The following is a 16,228-nucleotide window of genomic DNA, read 5'->3' on the forward strand; positions in this document are numbered from 1 at the left end:
AAAAAAGGACAATTGCTCGTTTGAGTGAAATGAGAGCACCCTATGATGCAAAACATATAGGCCTGCAGATGAAGGTGTAGAGTGACTGTGATGAGGCAGTCAGGGAAATGTGGGAGAGGGCAGGAAGTGCCCTCTTTGAGTACAAACTGCAGACATTATCGGGAAATAGACATTTTTAAAATATGTGCTGAGAAAGAGACAAGAAAAGAATGACAAGGAAACTAACGGTTCTGGCCCTGATTAGTAGAGTGTGCATGGTGCAGTCAGCTGCTCCTCTTCGGTCCAGGGGTTTCCTTTTATGTGACTAGGGGAATGAATGAGACATCTAAATGAAGTTAACAGTGCAGCTCTGTCACTGTGTCATATGACTCAATCTCCTTGACTGGAGATCCTGTGGCATTGCAGTAACACATTTGGGCTGAGTGGCACTTGTACTCTAACAGGGAATCAGAGAGTGTGTGTGTGGAAGGAGGAGGATGACTGGTTCATTTGACACCTCAAATGTACACTAAAGGACAACTCCTCTTTCAAAAAGGGAACTGACGAAAGCACTGCTTGCATAAAGTCCTTTCGTGGCAGGCATTTAATTTGGGATGGGCACTTTCCTTCTTGGAGTCCCCAGGATCTGAGCGAGTCAACACTCTGGGGCACTAAATTACTGTAGGTGAGAGGTGGACACAGAAGCCCTAGGTTTCAGCTGATCCACCAGGATCATTCTAGGTGCTATTTCTAAAAGGGGTATTTCTTCATAAGCAGGTAACTGGTAACTCTGGCCTCTGTTACAGATGTCTCGCTGCCCTAAGTGAAGTAGGTAGGGAAGCAAGGTAAGGACTCTATGGAGACCCACAACTATGATGATGCACCAGGAAAGAAAGGTATAATATATTCTATGGATCCCCTGCAGGGTATCCTAATGATTCGCCTACTTCAGGTCACCAAATGGCTGAAGGGCAACACTTAGTACACAGGAGTATGCCTACGGACCTGAGCCCTTCATTTAATACAAAATATATTCTCAGAAAAGGATCTTGACCTGTGGAGCCTCATGAAGACTGCTGAAGCCCCCGGAGTAATAGAAGAGGTGAGTCACAAAAGTATTGAAAAAAGCACTCTATAGCACTGAATAACAAGAAAGTGACAACAAGGCCACATAATTGCAAGTAATGGACAGTGGCCTCAACTCCCATCCGGAGGAAAAGGGAAGGGAACTGGGACAGTGGCATGTGTTATTTTATATAATTATCTTGTGGAATTAGAAAGATGACCTTATCTTCTTTAGACAGTGCTGTAACTTACACTAAAGAAAATATGGAATAGTGTGCACCCAAAACCTACACAGTCATTGTTGCTTATAGTATGGATAGTAATGTGAAATCCCTGAGGGGTGGCTTCACTCAATCATAATTGCATACAATGTGAAGGGGAAGAATTGAATTAATGTCGAAGGAAAGTAGCTGGGAGGGTCATCAGGATGGTCCACTATTTAGTCCAATGCAATTTGATAGATTAAATCACTGGTAGTGAGCCCACTGAATATAAGATTTGCCTGCCTAAAATAATTCAGTTGGTATATACCCGCCCCAAGGGTGAGAAACTGAAATCCCCTCTATGGTTTTCTGGTGAATATTATGTTTGTGCTTAACACGCAAATGCAAACTAGGGAAAAGTGGGTGCTAGATCATGTCAGAAAAAAGTGACACATTCCATGTGTTCAGGAGGTAGAGTAAAGAGATCAGAGGACTTGTGGCTATAGATGTGAGTACCAATACTCAAGATATATATTGCAGAGCAGAGTTGAAGGTGGAGGAAGGATTTCTGTTGAACACCTTTTTCAACACAATTTTGGCATTTTACTGGGACATACCCCATTTTTACTATGTGTTGTGTTTTCAGCCTCCTTCCAGTTAGTGACAGAAATGGGTGTGAAACCAATGCTGGATCCCAGAAAGCTAAACGTTTCTGAAAAAAAAACATTTTGGGGCTGACAAGTGCAGCAGATGGTATAGATGAGACAATGTTGGGTGGTAGGAATTTTGGTGGATTCCTGCACATTTCTGAAGGTTCCATCACAAAAATGTGGGACAAATATGTGATTTCCAGCAAAGTTGGAGGTTTGCAGGGAATTGTGGGTAAGAAAATGGTGCAGGTGCATGTGAAGCACACCACCCTGGAATCAACCAGAGGTTTAGTTTTTAGATGTGTCTAGGTCTTGTGGAATTTTCTACATGGCAGCATCCCAAAGTCAAAAAAGTGCAGCCCTCACCATTCCAGTGGGACGATTTTAAGAGTTAGCTCTCATGGCCCAAATGTAAAACCAAAACCCAAAATAATCAAATGTCCTCTTGCTTGCCCTGGGATAAAATGTTTTAGTGTGCAGGGGGAGAGCTGAAAGACTGTTACCCCCTCCAGTTCGGGTGGGGACATAGCCAGGTCCATACTGGTTGGTAGCCACCACCCCACTATTTTTAGTTTTTTTTAAATTCCCTGGCATCAAGTAGACATTCTCCCCTCCCCCCCCTGGGGTGTGGATCAGGGGTAATTGACCAATCTGCCCACTGGTGGGAAGAACAACTTTGTCCATACCCCCACCCTCCTATTTTGAAAACAAAATCTTCCCTGGTCTCTGGTGGGCTTTCTGCCCCCCTTGGGGGCAGATGGACCTTTCAAAAATAGGTGGATCTGCCCACAAGGGGGGCAGATATGGCCAACAGTAATCTGCCTTCATGGGGAGCTACCCTTGCCTAAGGAACTGCCCCCCAAACAAAACATACACATACACACACACCAATCCCTGGTGTCTAGTGTTTTCTGCCCCCCTTGGGGGCATATTGGCTTAACAAAAATAGGCCGATCTGCCCCCAAGGGTGGCAGAAATGGCCTAAATACAATTTGCCCCCAGGGGAGCGACCCTTTCCTAAGGGGTCGGTCCCCATACATAAAAACATAAAGTAAATTAAAAATATATATATCCCTGGTGTCTAGAGGTTTATGCCCCCCTGGGGGCAGATCACCCTAATTATATTAGGCCGATCTGCCCCCGGGGGCAGAAATGGCCTCAAAATAATTTGCCAACCCCGGGGAGCGACCCTTGCCTAAGGGGCCACTCCCCACAAATGAAAAAAAAAGAAATAAAAATATATATATATTAGCCCTGGTGTCTCGTGGTTTTCTACCCCCCAACCCTCCCCCGGGGACAAAAATGCCATAAAAAAAAAATTACCCCGCTGGGCAAGGGCCGCTCCCCTTATGTGTAAGTATAAAAAAATAAAAATTCCCTGGTGTCTAGTGGTTTCTGAATATTGCCTCTGGGGGTGTGGTGATTGAAGTGAAAAGATCGGATTTCTGTTCAAGTGTGCGGTGATGAAATTAGTGTTGATTGGCACTTGTCGATAAATGAATAGATAAGCCTCAGAAGGCTCTCCTGGCAATAGATATTTTCCTTCTAGATCTGTGTGAGAACCAAGTACCAGGTTTATCAAGGCTTTGCAGTGGTGTAGTGTCACTAAGGCGGAGGAGCATTGCCCCACTGCTTTCAGGAAGAAAAATAAAATTATAATAACGAAGCATTATCATTTTATTTTTCAGCTGAGCAAGTGCGGGGCAGGGCTGGAGTGGGCTGGAAGGAGGAGTGGTTCGAGCACCATAAGTGCACATATCTGTTTGGCCAGCCATGTTGGGCCAGCCAAACAGACATGCAGACTTTGCATTTCTTCTCCTGGCTGTATTGCATAGCCGGAAGGAGAAAGTGCCCAGTGTGCCACTCCCTCTGTGAGCACCGAACTAGGTCGCTCGCACCAATCAGGGCACTACTGTCAATCAGGCGACAGAGGCGCCATGATTGGCTGACGGTAGTCTGAGAGCCTGTGCATGAGGATGAGGACGGATAGAGGAAACAAACCAGTCACCATAGAAAACAGTTTCTTTTTTTATCCCCCACCACCCCTGTTCAGTGGCAGACACCACTGCTACTTTGTTCTGCTTTATATCAATGGCACATTCCATGTGTGATACATGGGCATGCTGTTGCAATCACTGATCGATTTTGAGACAAAGCCCTATCTATTAAGAAAGCTAGGCAGGGCTTTACACCAAAAATGTGTGCATTGTTGAGGAAGGTGTAACATTTGTAAACATGTTTAAAGTTAGGAAAGCTATAAACTATGTGTAAGTTTAGTTTTTGCACTGGAATGGTACCAGTCCAATACTAAGCTTATGCTTTACATCACACACACCTTTGCAGTATAATGCATAGGTGTATCCATGGCACAAAGCAGACTGAAGTGAACAAGGGGATGACAACAGAAGTGCCATATTTTTATAGATATGGTGCTGTCCTGCCGTCTCCTCTTTGTTCAACTCAGTACAGAAGCTTTCATTGCTGCGTTACTTTATTTTAAGAAAATCTAGCTCAAAATGTGTATTAGACATTGTGTTGTACAAAATGGGCCTGATTTAGAACTTGGCAGATGAGTTACTCCGTCACAACTGTGACAGATATTCCGGCGGCCGAAATTTAAATCCCATTATAGCCTATGGGATTTAGATTTTGGCGGACGTGATATCTGTCACCGTTGTGATGGAGTAACCCATCCACATATTTCTAAATCAGGCCCAATGTTTCTTTGGTTCTAAAAGGAATAAAAAAAATAAAAAACCTTAAACATTCATGAATCTGTTGAAAATTGGAGCTTTGGTCTATCTGAATTCAATGACTGCAAATTGTTAGTGGCATCGGCTAGGACATGATGATACTGCATGTACAGTGCATTATTTTTTGTACAGCAACATGCTAAATACCATAACCTTTCATTCTACTTTACCAATATTAGACATTTTGAAGCTGTCACTGCTGTGGAAAGCACACCTAAAGTATACAGATTCACTAGTACTGTGTATATGCTGCTTAAAATGCAGTTATAAAATATGATATATTTCTAATGTGATATGTGCACCTGCTTTGCAAAGACATAATGTAGACAGGGGGTCACATGCAAAACCTGCTGTTCCCACAGTATTGGGTGAATAATGTGTGGTACAGCATGACTGATGCACTCTTCGGCGGAAATGGTACATACCCTGTCTTTCTTTGTCATTCAATATCAATGCACTAAAACCTGGAAATGCAAACATTTTAGAAGAGGAAAGTGGAAGATTTTAAAATATCAGGACAATATATTTCTCCCATTGACCTGAATTGGGTCTATTACCATGTATTGGACTTGCAACTGCTGCAGGATCGGATATCAGAAATGCGAGTAAATTTTTTTTCCTTACCTGTCAGGAGCACAGAGAAAGTGATCTGCATTGGCCTGCAGGAGCAGGGTACTGGCAGTGCATACTCTGAGTCACTAAGACAAGTTTCTGTGGGCGGAAGCCTGCTGAGGAACCAGGTTTTTGCATGGAGGAATCCAGAGGTGGGAGATTAGCCTTGCAATCAGTAGTGTGTTGCCTGAATTGGGAGGATTGGCATGCATGGTTACAATAAATGTAGAAATACATTACCTAGAGCTGTAATACTCAATGTACAGCCCATGGGGCAGTGCCTACCTGCAGACTTCCCTTTTGGGAATGAGCAACAGAGAAAAGAAGCTACTCAACTTCAGTTTTTTCATGCTAACCAAGCAAGTTCGTCATCTCATTTTGAGATTTTTTCTAAGGACACTTCAGCTTATTTAATGATCAGGGCAGCCCTGTGAATAGAACACGCTAAAATCACTTTAGAAACAAAAATCCAGAAATAGAAAAAAAAGAAAACAATATCGCTAGGATTCATTTCTTCATGCTCTTCTGGTTGTATTGCCTGTGTTTGCGAACACATTCCCTTATCTCTCACAGAGAAGCTTGGATCATCAACCCAGAAAGACCAACAATGCCAAACCTATTCTTAAAACTCAACATGTGTCTTCAGCAGGCTACCATCCCTGTGAGTGCAGGGACTCGCTATTGGGATCGCAAAATGCGGCCCACCTCATTAATATTAATGAGGTGGGTCTTTGCGACCCCATAGCGACTCGCAGACGGTGTCTGAGACACCGTTCTGCATCCGATTTTGCAAATCGGAAATTGCAAGTCGCACCGAGTCGCAATTTCCGATTCGCAAAATCTGAAAATGCTACATCTGGCCCTAAGTCACATCTACTATTTATTGAATGCTTTCTCTTTTGGATATTGCATACCTTTCTAATTATTTCGTCATTTAGTTGACTGCAACAAGAAGTAAACAAGTGCACTCTTGCAGGTGCTCAGAGTCACCAGTGAAATTTTAAATGTATAATAAGGTGCTGTTATTTTTTCCTTTAAGATTGTTACCAGGACTAAGAGAGGTCAACAAGGCAAAATATGCTGAAATTGAAAAACTCTGGATTTCATACAACAGAGACAACAAAGTCCTGCTAGTCAGAAATAAGACTACTTTGAGAAGCTTGCCCGAAGAAAGTTATGTGTTGACATCTCTATGTACATAGATTTTACTTATGCATGTGTGACTCTTTCTTCCTAGATGCAATGGAGCAACTCCTGGCGGAAGTTTCCACTCAAGGAGGAGAATGTGTCTCTACTACATTACCTGTGGTTGCATGTACACGTGTGACTAAAAATACGGCCCTACAGTTACATGAAGTACCATTACGGGTTTGTTTTAGGCGTACATTGATAAACGTACTTCTGAGCACCACAGGTGGCTCTCTATTTCATAGCTACATAGAATTATACATTGAAAAGAACAGGGAAACAGTCATCAACTTTGAAAAATGATGCACATGTGACAAACACTACCACTGGAAATATATAAATACAGTCCACACTATTGACTCTATCCTCTTCCCTTTTACCGTGTGACATTGTCGATGCATGAAATAATCCACAGCCTCCAGGATTCAGCCCATCCCAATCAAGAGGGGTAGGATCTTCACTGAGGAGAACACAGAACTTGTACTTAACCGAATATTAGTTGTTATGCAGTATAATACATCACATCACATTATGATGTGATTCTTACCACATGTGCATTTAGGTTGCAATGTAATTCATATACCGGGTATGTACAACGCAGTAAATATTTTTACTTCACTTTTTTAAATAACAACTATGTATGCTTTGATGCTTTTTTTTCCTAATGAAAAGTGTATTTAAATGAAACCATCAATTTTTGGGATGCTTCAAGGTTTTTTCAAAATATTATACATTTGAACAGGGGGCCAAATCAAGATGCCAACTAGTTCCTAGGATTATACCTCTTTTATAGTGTAAAAAACTCCACCTGTGCAGGAAATGAAGGTTCAGTCACATAAATGAACTACATTTTTCTCAGATGCTATTCCATTATCTTTCCAAATTAACCCACCAATTTCAGCAAAAAAGAAATGATGGATGGAACCTTTTACTCTTGCCCAATCCATTCAGCAAAATATATAGGAGAATCAACTACAATACTGTGGGCCTCATTATGAGTTTGGCGAGCCGCCGAGGCTGCCCGCCAAACTCGTTCCTGTGCGGCCGAAACGCTGCAGAAACAGCATTTCCGCCCGCTGGCCCTCTGGCCCTCTGGTGAACAGGGCCTTAACATTGACGCTGGCGCCAATGTGGTGGTGCAGCATGTGCAGCAGCACCCGTCACACATTCCACTGCCAATAATTTGGGGAGTGGAATGCGCGACATGGCAGTACATGGGAGCCCCTGCACTGCTCACGCCAAGGGCAGTGCAGGGGCCCCCTCCCATTCTGCTAGCCTTTCCATGGTGGTGTAAACCGCCATGGAAAGGCTGGCAGTATGGGGACTCGTAATCCCCAGCTGCCCTGGCGGTTTATAACCGCTGGGACCGCCAGGCCGCTAGGCAGTATCGGCAGTCAGACCATGGAGGTGTTGACGGTCAGACCGTGGTGGCTCCACCCGCGCATAATGTGGTGGTCGGACCGCCAGACTCATAATGAGGCCCTATGTCTCTAATATATGGTTTACTCTTTGATAAACATTCATCTACATATGCTACATTTTAATGGTAAAATATGAAGCAAATTACAGAATATCACCTGGGGAAATTATAATTGAGTTTGAATTGGTAATTCTACTCTGAAAGACAAATTCAGTGATGTTTTTCCAATTTTCCCAGGCAATGTGTTGTAAAATACCAAAAGAAATAATTTGCAGAGTACTACGTTAAACAATTAATTGCAGTTAAAAAAAACGATCTTCCTTAGCCTTGTTTTTCCCTTTATCAAGTTGAGGAACATTTTACTGCTGCAAATATTCAAAGTGAATACTAATAATGAAGCAAACCTTTGAATCCTTCCATGTCCAATTCAAATTTGGTAACAATAAAACATGAAAAGAGATAGAAATTTTAATTTTCCAAACAATTCTCCATTGATAATGGAGAAATGAAGGTAGGAGGTAATTAAGTCAAGGTGTATGATCAACACACAAATAAAATCTAACCAACTAGAATAAATGAAATTTGTCTGCCCATGAGCAAAACCATAAAAGCCTGGAAAATATTCTTTAAAAATGCAGAAAACGCTGCAGTAAAATCCAAGACATAAAAGGGTGTATGTGTTGTTCTCAGAGAGTACCCTCAAACCTCACCCATTACATTAAAATAATAACACTTCTGACTTCCATGTGGTTCATCAGGCTTAGAGTACAGTAATCTGTAAAACATGCAAAAAGAAACCAAAATACCCACATTTTTATACAAAACAAGTTCCTTACCTGAACTTTGGGGTAGCACCTCCTCGTCCTGGGACCGCAAGGCTCACCCGACTAAAAAATAAGTCAATGCAGCAGAAAGCAAAAGAAAAATCACAGCCAAAAAAGGAAATTCCTTTCTTAAAATACAATTCAAACTTGTGGGTGTCAGACCTGACAGCTTTAGGGTGGTTTTCTTCCTAACGTTTTGCCTACCTACTCCACTTTTCTGACTATGTTTTTGCTGGCTTCAGTGCTGAAGTGCTTATGCTCTCTCCTTTACACATGGTCACATTTTCTTCTACCTAATTAGTACATTTAATTTACTTGTAAGTCCCTAGCAAAATGTACTACATGCTCCTATGGCCTGTAAATTGAATGCTACTTGTGGGCCTGCAGCACTGATTATGCCACCCATTTAAGTAGCCCTTTAACCATGTCTCAGGCCTGATAGTGTAGATCTTGGGTGTGCAGTTTTACACTGCCATGTCAACCTGGAAAAAAAAAACCTTTGCCAGTATCAAATCTTCCCTTTCTATATATATATTTCACCCCTAAGGTAGACCCTGGACAACCCGGTGAGCAGGACACAATTTATTTAACAGGCAGGATATTTGCTTTTAAGTTATACATGTCCTGATAGTGAAAAACTCCTAAGGTTGTTTTTCACTACCTCAAGGCCACCGTCTCCCATAGGATAACATTGGGATTACCTTATTACATTTTATAAGTGCAATTCCCAATGTGGAAGAGATACGTTTTTCGAGTTTGGTGTCTATGAAATCAAGATATAAATTCACAACTTATGGTGAAGTCAGATTTTAAATTTTAATTTGCAAATGGCACTTTTATAACATTGGCTTCTTCTTACTTTAGCCATTTGGTGCTTTTTACCTGTCTCTGATCACTTGTCTGTGGTTGGTGAAAGCTGGACTTTGTGTATTCCCCACACTCAATGAGAGCTTAGGTATGAGCTTATGGGCCATCCTGGCAGGATGGGAGGGAGGAGCTTGCCACAGCCTCACTTATACCTGAATAGGCTGTGTCCTGTCTCCACATAAAGGGCTGCATAACCCCCTATAGTGAGTTTGGAGCCAGGGCAGGACATCTGTTCACTTCAAAGGCATGTCCTTGAAGTCTCCTCCACTTTGAAGGCCAAACTGGGTAGACATGCTCTGACACCACCAACTCAGTACACTTCTGGACCTGTGACTATTCTAACAGGAAAAAGGACTGCTGTGCTGCTGCATTTCTGGACTGCTACTTTGCTGGACTCCTGCATTGATGTGCTGCCCTGCTGCCTGCTCTTCCTCTTTCTGGGTGAGAAGTACTAGACCTGCATCACTTGAGCCCAGAGTGACTCCAAGGGCCAACCAACTAGTCTTCTGATGTGAAGTCTCAGGGACATGAAAGACGTTTAAACAATCAGCTGCTGCACCTGAACTCTGGCATCTGTGAGTCTGCCCTGCCACGTGGTGCCATCCCAGACCTGGAACTTTGTAAGTGACGTCTAAGGTGTTTCCTCCAGCAGAACTACTGCGTCTTCCTCATTGCATGGACATACCCCGCACCTCTCTGCCTTTGTGTGCATAAAACTGATGCATCACTTTGCGAACCACCATTGCAACGTCTTCCTTCGGTGTAAGGCCCCTCCTTCCCTATTGAAGACCACATCACAGCCATTGAGCTCATTGGAACCAGCACATCGCCTTGACATCGATGTGGCTGGCAGTTGCAGCAGAACTCTATTGCAACTTGACATCATGCATTACCACCACAGTGTGGAAAACTTCAACGTATCTCCTCAACTGTGCGTGGAAAATTGACAAATCTCCTCTGCTGTGGGGATCAACACCGACACATCACTTCTGCCGCATCCTGCATCTTCAATGTGGATTGCATCAGGATTAAGGTACTTTTGTTCAGTGGGCAATATTTAGTCCCTGTATCAGACCTGAGCTCCATCATGTCAGCCTGAACTATTGGATTTGTCCTTGTCTGGCATTACCAGATATCCCCGATTGGCATTTCTTGTTTCTAAGCACTATTTTCCAGTTTAATCTTTAGAAACTCATAACTCAAGCCGTACTTATTTGATTTTTGCCATTATGGTCTTGTTTTATTTATTAGCTTTTGTTCTATATTTCTATCCTGGTGCAGAATGTTTTAGTTTGGTGCTATCACTGTTCTATTATCCGAAGTGTTGCACAAATATTTGATACCCTGCCTCTAAGTTAAACCAGAGTTTTCTGTGCCATGCTACCGGAGGGTGAGCAAAGGTTAATTTAGGGTCTGCCTGACACTTACCCTGACTAGGATTGTGGTTGCTGTTTGTTCGAAATTGGGCTATTAGTTGTGTGGCCATCACAAGTTAGAGATACACATGTATCGTTGGTGGGAACCAAACACCCCACTGTGGCACTTGACTCTCACAGGGTAGCGAAGAAGAGCAGTCTAAGGCCTACCTAAGGGAGGTGGTGTGAGCTAGTATTCACCAAGCACCGAATGTTCAGTCAAAACTTTTTGTTTACAAAAAGTAGAAAAACATTTATTACACACACACACACACACACGCACACACACAAACACACACACACACACACACACACTACTAAATACTATGCAATTATTTACAAATATATACTTTTGAAGGACCTAGAGAGGTCCCCCAAACATATCAAGTGAGTTTCAATAGTTGTTTTATAATAAACACATTACTTTTGCACGATTCATTACCATTATTGTGATAATGCTGAACCACTACAACAATGTTTAAACAATATGATAACCTAATAAAACATTTCTCAGAAATAAACCTTGTGTTGGTGTATTTGTTTCATGTATTAGACATCAACCTGTAATTTGCAAAACAGTCCCTAGAGGACATCTCAGTGCAAAAGCATCCACACAGCCGTCCCCTAAGAAGTGTAACCACATGAACATTGTATTTCTACATTTTCAGGCTTTCCGGGATGCTCCCAAATACACGGCCCCCAGGAGGTGAAGCACTCCCAGCTGTGGAGCTCCAGCCTTGGGAAAGGTTTAAAATATTGAAATCCAGAGGAGGTGATAATTTTGCCCCCCCTCCAACGTAGGGTAAGGAGTCAGAGAGTATCCTGGGACAAAAGAATGTGGTGTGCTGAGTCATTTAGCGGTGGTCTCATCATCTTGAGACCACCATAAGTAGAGTTAATGGTGAGAATGTATTTGAAATAAGAGGACCTACAAGGCATTATGGGACTAGTTTCCAAGACGCAGTGAATAATAGAAGTGCAGCTCTTCCGCTGTGACGGGGAGAGTCGTGTTGCAATTTTCCTTTCTGTTTACGCTGTACAAGAAGCCTCACACTGAGTTTTCTATTTAGTTTGGGGTGCCCGGTCTCACTTGGGCACCCCATGTGCTGTCCTCATTGGAGGGGAGCTCGAAGAGCCCACCCCCAACTACTTTAGCCGGCTCGTTGCTCGAGCAGCACACTCGCAGGCTGTTGCAGGAGCTGGCAGCCTTTATTTGTACCTGCCCCCTCCAGCGGGCAGATGTGCATTGTGTGTGGCTGCGTTCTGCTCCCCCTTGGCATGGGCACAAGGAGAGCAGACCACATGTGGGGTACAGCTACACTCCCCCCATCCTCTAAGCCAATAATGGGCCCCAGGGAAATGGTCCTGGGCATCTTCTTCCATTTGCAAGGTAGTACCCCATGAGTCATTCTTGGAATGAAGGCGAGAAACCATTGGAAGTGTGGGGCAGGAGGTGTTGTTGGTACACTAGTACATCAAAGAGCTCGATAACAGTAAGGTACTGTTGTTTGCAACATTCAAACTTGTTTGGGCATATTCATGACATCCCTGAACATCAAGTTTGCAATAACAAATGCTTGTTGAATGTCTCATTAACCAATTCATGTGATTATGCACATTGTATTCCAACTGCTAAACTCGTGCCAACTATAACTGCCTAATCAAGTGCTCTTCACAATGTAATCTGTAGTGAACATGTGACAAAATCAGGAGGATAATCTCTCATTTCCTTAACATGCAACCAATTACCTTTCCACCTGCTCCAATTGGGACTGTCAAAACATGTGCTTTTCACAATATGATCTGTATTGAACATGTGACACGATCAGAAGGATAACTGTTCATTTCTTTAACAGACAATCAACTGCCAAAAGGCACAAGTCCACATTTGATTATTTAAGGATGCTGGTGAGTCCGAGGGCTTGCTTGGCTTCATACTTATTGCTCACCTGCCTCCAGTTAAGTCAAGTTCCTTGTCCTACAGCCTGCTTCCAGTCATGTTTCAGTGCAAGGCAAGTTCCTTGTCCTCTAGCCTGCCTCCAGTCGGGTTCCAGAGTTCCTCATTCTCCAACCAGCTTACAGTCGAGTTTCAGCATTTCTCGTCCTCCGGACAGTCTCCAGTCAAGTTCTGGTGAACCTCGCACTCTGGTCGGTTACTTGTAAAGTCCCGGCTCTCCTCTTCTGGGTCTACTTTTCTGTCTTCTGCCAACAGTCCTGTATTTCCTGTAAAAGAGAGAAAATAAGAAAGGTGAAAACCCCAATTTAAGTTCTTCTCAAGTTTTCAAGCAAGTAACTTCACTTCAAGGTAAAAAAAGATTAATTGCTTAATGTGCACTCCACTAAAATCAATGAAACGAAACAGAGCTCTGTCTTTTAAATAATTTATGACAAGAAGAAATAGCATGATTTATTGTTTGGGTGGGAAACTCTAATAACGCTATAAAAACATTAAGGAAAGACATATTTCCTGTAACAAGCATTCTCCTGAAAATTAGGAGATCTGAACTACAGCAAGTGTATCAAAACTATTACTGGCAAGAGATTATACTAGTATTTTAAGAAATCATAAGTCCTGACAACGAACACGACACACAGTCCAGGGTCCAGCAGTCTGACTGTGCAGTCCAAAAAGCAGAAGCTGGTATTTTCTCTTTTTCTCTTCCCAAACCCCCTTCCTCTTGAGGACTAGATGAAGGGCAATGTTCTCTTCATTGTGGTCCTGTTAGTCCTCACTGGGATTGGGTAATTGTCATTGTCCTATCGGAACGCACAATGTGAGGGTGTACAGGAGGTTCTGCACTATGCAAGCCCCTGCCTGGTGCATTGCTGATCTACCAGCTGTGGGCTAATGCCCTGAGGCCCTTCAAAGTCCTGGTTCACCAAGCAAAGGCTCACTAAGAGGGGACAAGCCCTCTGCTGAATGTGGATGGTGGGTTCGGCACCCAAGTATGCAGAGAGTGGGCCAGGGGCTTTGACTTAGGCCAGCCCCTTCCTACTGGTGCATTCATGGTGTACCAGCCTTGGGAAGCTGCTCTGGGCCCCTCAATTTCCTTGTTTGCCAGTCATTGGATGTACCAGCTAGTGCACCCCCCACCCAGGTGCCAAAGTCAGCTCTGTCTGCCAGGACCCAACAAGGAGGCTAGGTGGGACCTGACTTAAGTGAAGCGACCCTGTGCTTTGTAGTGTGAAACATGTGGCTATTGAAGACTGAGCCTGGCAGACTTCTGTGGATTGCAATTTTGGTTGGTGTACTGGGGGGTGAGTGCCTCTGGTGAGGGTGTGCAGGAGGTCCTAAGGGAACAGGTCACTGCCTGGTGCATTATTGATGTGTCAGCCTTGAGAGGAATGTCCTGGACCCTCTCAAAGTCCTGGTTCACAGGGAAGGGCTCTGTAGGAGAGGACAAATGCTCTGCTGATTGTGTAGAAAGGAAGCAGTTTGAGCCTCAAAGTGACCTGTTGAACCTTTTACTGGGGGGATCTGCTTGGTCCCCTATTGGTCTTCATGGTTGTGGCATGGAGGCTGAGAAGTGTTTCTTGTGAGGCCTGATTTGGGCATGACCCGCTCAGTGTATTGCATCACTTCTGCTGACCCAGCAGGGCTGAAGGGAGTCCACGGGGTGAGGGGTTACTGTGGCGGAAACTGCTTGGGGTAACTCTAATCTAGTAGCTCTCCGTGATTGGGTTATAGTCCTCTTAGGGGACACAGTCATCCTGGAAGGGTACTGGCAGCATAGTCTCCCGGAGTAACTTGGCAGCATATACTCCAGAGTAACTGCTGAAGGTGAGGGTCAGCAGCCTGTTCAAGAGGCTTGTGTTACTCAGTTGAGTGGGGTTACTAATTTGTGTCTTCTTCAGAGAGGGGCATCTGGTAACCCATGGACGGACTGTAGACCTCTCAGTTGTGTTGGTATCGGTGCAAATGCACTGAACTCTTGCCAGTATGGTGTGGTAGATGCAGCATTGCATGACCATGAACAAGGGTGGGTCTAGATCTGCTCAGTCTATGTAGGTGGTTAGTGTCCTGGATGCATCTGACCTGAAGAAGAAGGGTTTATAGTGCAGATTAGGTTCCCTGTAGGGATCTGCCACCTCATGGTTAAGTTAGGTGGGTGATGTTAGCTTAGGAGGGCCAGTGGAAGTTATTAGTGGTAGCAAACAACTGGCAAATGGGGTGTCTGGTCAAAACACACTGCCATTTGTTACTGCTGAGTATGTAAGAGTACCTATGAGTGATGGCTATCCCTTATCTACTTTTAGCTGGCAGTGGCACATGTTGCACTAGGTTCTGCACCTGTAGTACATCCAGATTGTTTTGCTTTCCTGATAACCCAGTTTTTGAACTTTTTACAGGGGGTGAGTCTAGCTACCTGTGTCTCACCTACAGTATTCACATGACAGACTGCCCATGTTTACTGCCAGTGTCTACCTTTTAAGATATGGTCACTGCAATGCAGCAAGGGTAAAGGGCAGTTTGCTGGTTAAAAGTTAACACCTGTGCACACATGTGTACACACATTTGCGGGCTGTTCATGGGAGACTACTGTTGCGCACAGCCCATTTATAGTGCACAGGTAGCCTGGTGCAGTGGGGACTCTGCAGGAATAGGTATTCACATGGGTTAGGCATCATGATGGTAGTGTCCACTATTAGGAAAAGTCAGTGTGCTTTACTGTTTTAACTGTAATGGCATCCTATTATACATATAGGGTGGGAAATGCTTTAGAGTGTAGTTTGCTTTCCCCTTGGCCTAAAGAGACCATTGACGTCTTGAATTGAAGTGTACCCTGTGCGCGAAAAGCAAATTTGTAACTTCCAAAATGATAACTGTACATCTGATGGGTCATTCAGAGTTTTCATATTTCCCTGGCTCAGCTCCAGATTACAGCCAATGTCTTGTGTCACCCTTCTGTGCCAAGAAATTACATTTTCTCTAGCAGCAGGAACAATGGCCATCCCCATACAAAAGAAGCAATTACCAGTACTTCTCCTTGTTCCTGAGTAGGAAAGGGGTAGGGCAGAATGATCTATATCAATCACCCAGCTGTCATACTGCACTACGGATGGGCCTCCCAAGCCCACTGAACAATGAAGAGTACCAAGACAACTGGAGCCAACCCACTGGGTTGAAATTCTAGTGGGCAAGTAACTGGTAGTGATGTCAGCAAGATGTGGTGTTATGACCCCATGAGCTGATGTGACCAGTGGTTCCTGGAGGACACCATTTTGGATTGTCCTAACATGCTGTGCGGGAG

This window comes from Pleurodeles waltl, chromosome 11 (genome assembly GCF_031143425.1).
Source record: "Pleurodeles waltl isolate 20211129_DDA chromosome 11, aPleWal1.hap1.20221129, whole genome shotgun sequence".
NCBI lineage: Eukaryota > Metazoa > Chordata > Amphibia > Caudata > Salamandridae > Pleurodeles > Pleurodeles waltl.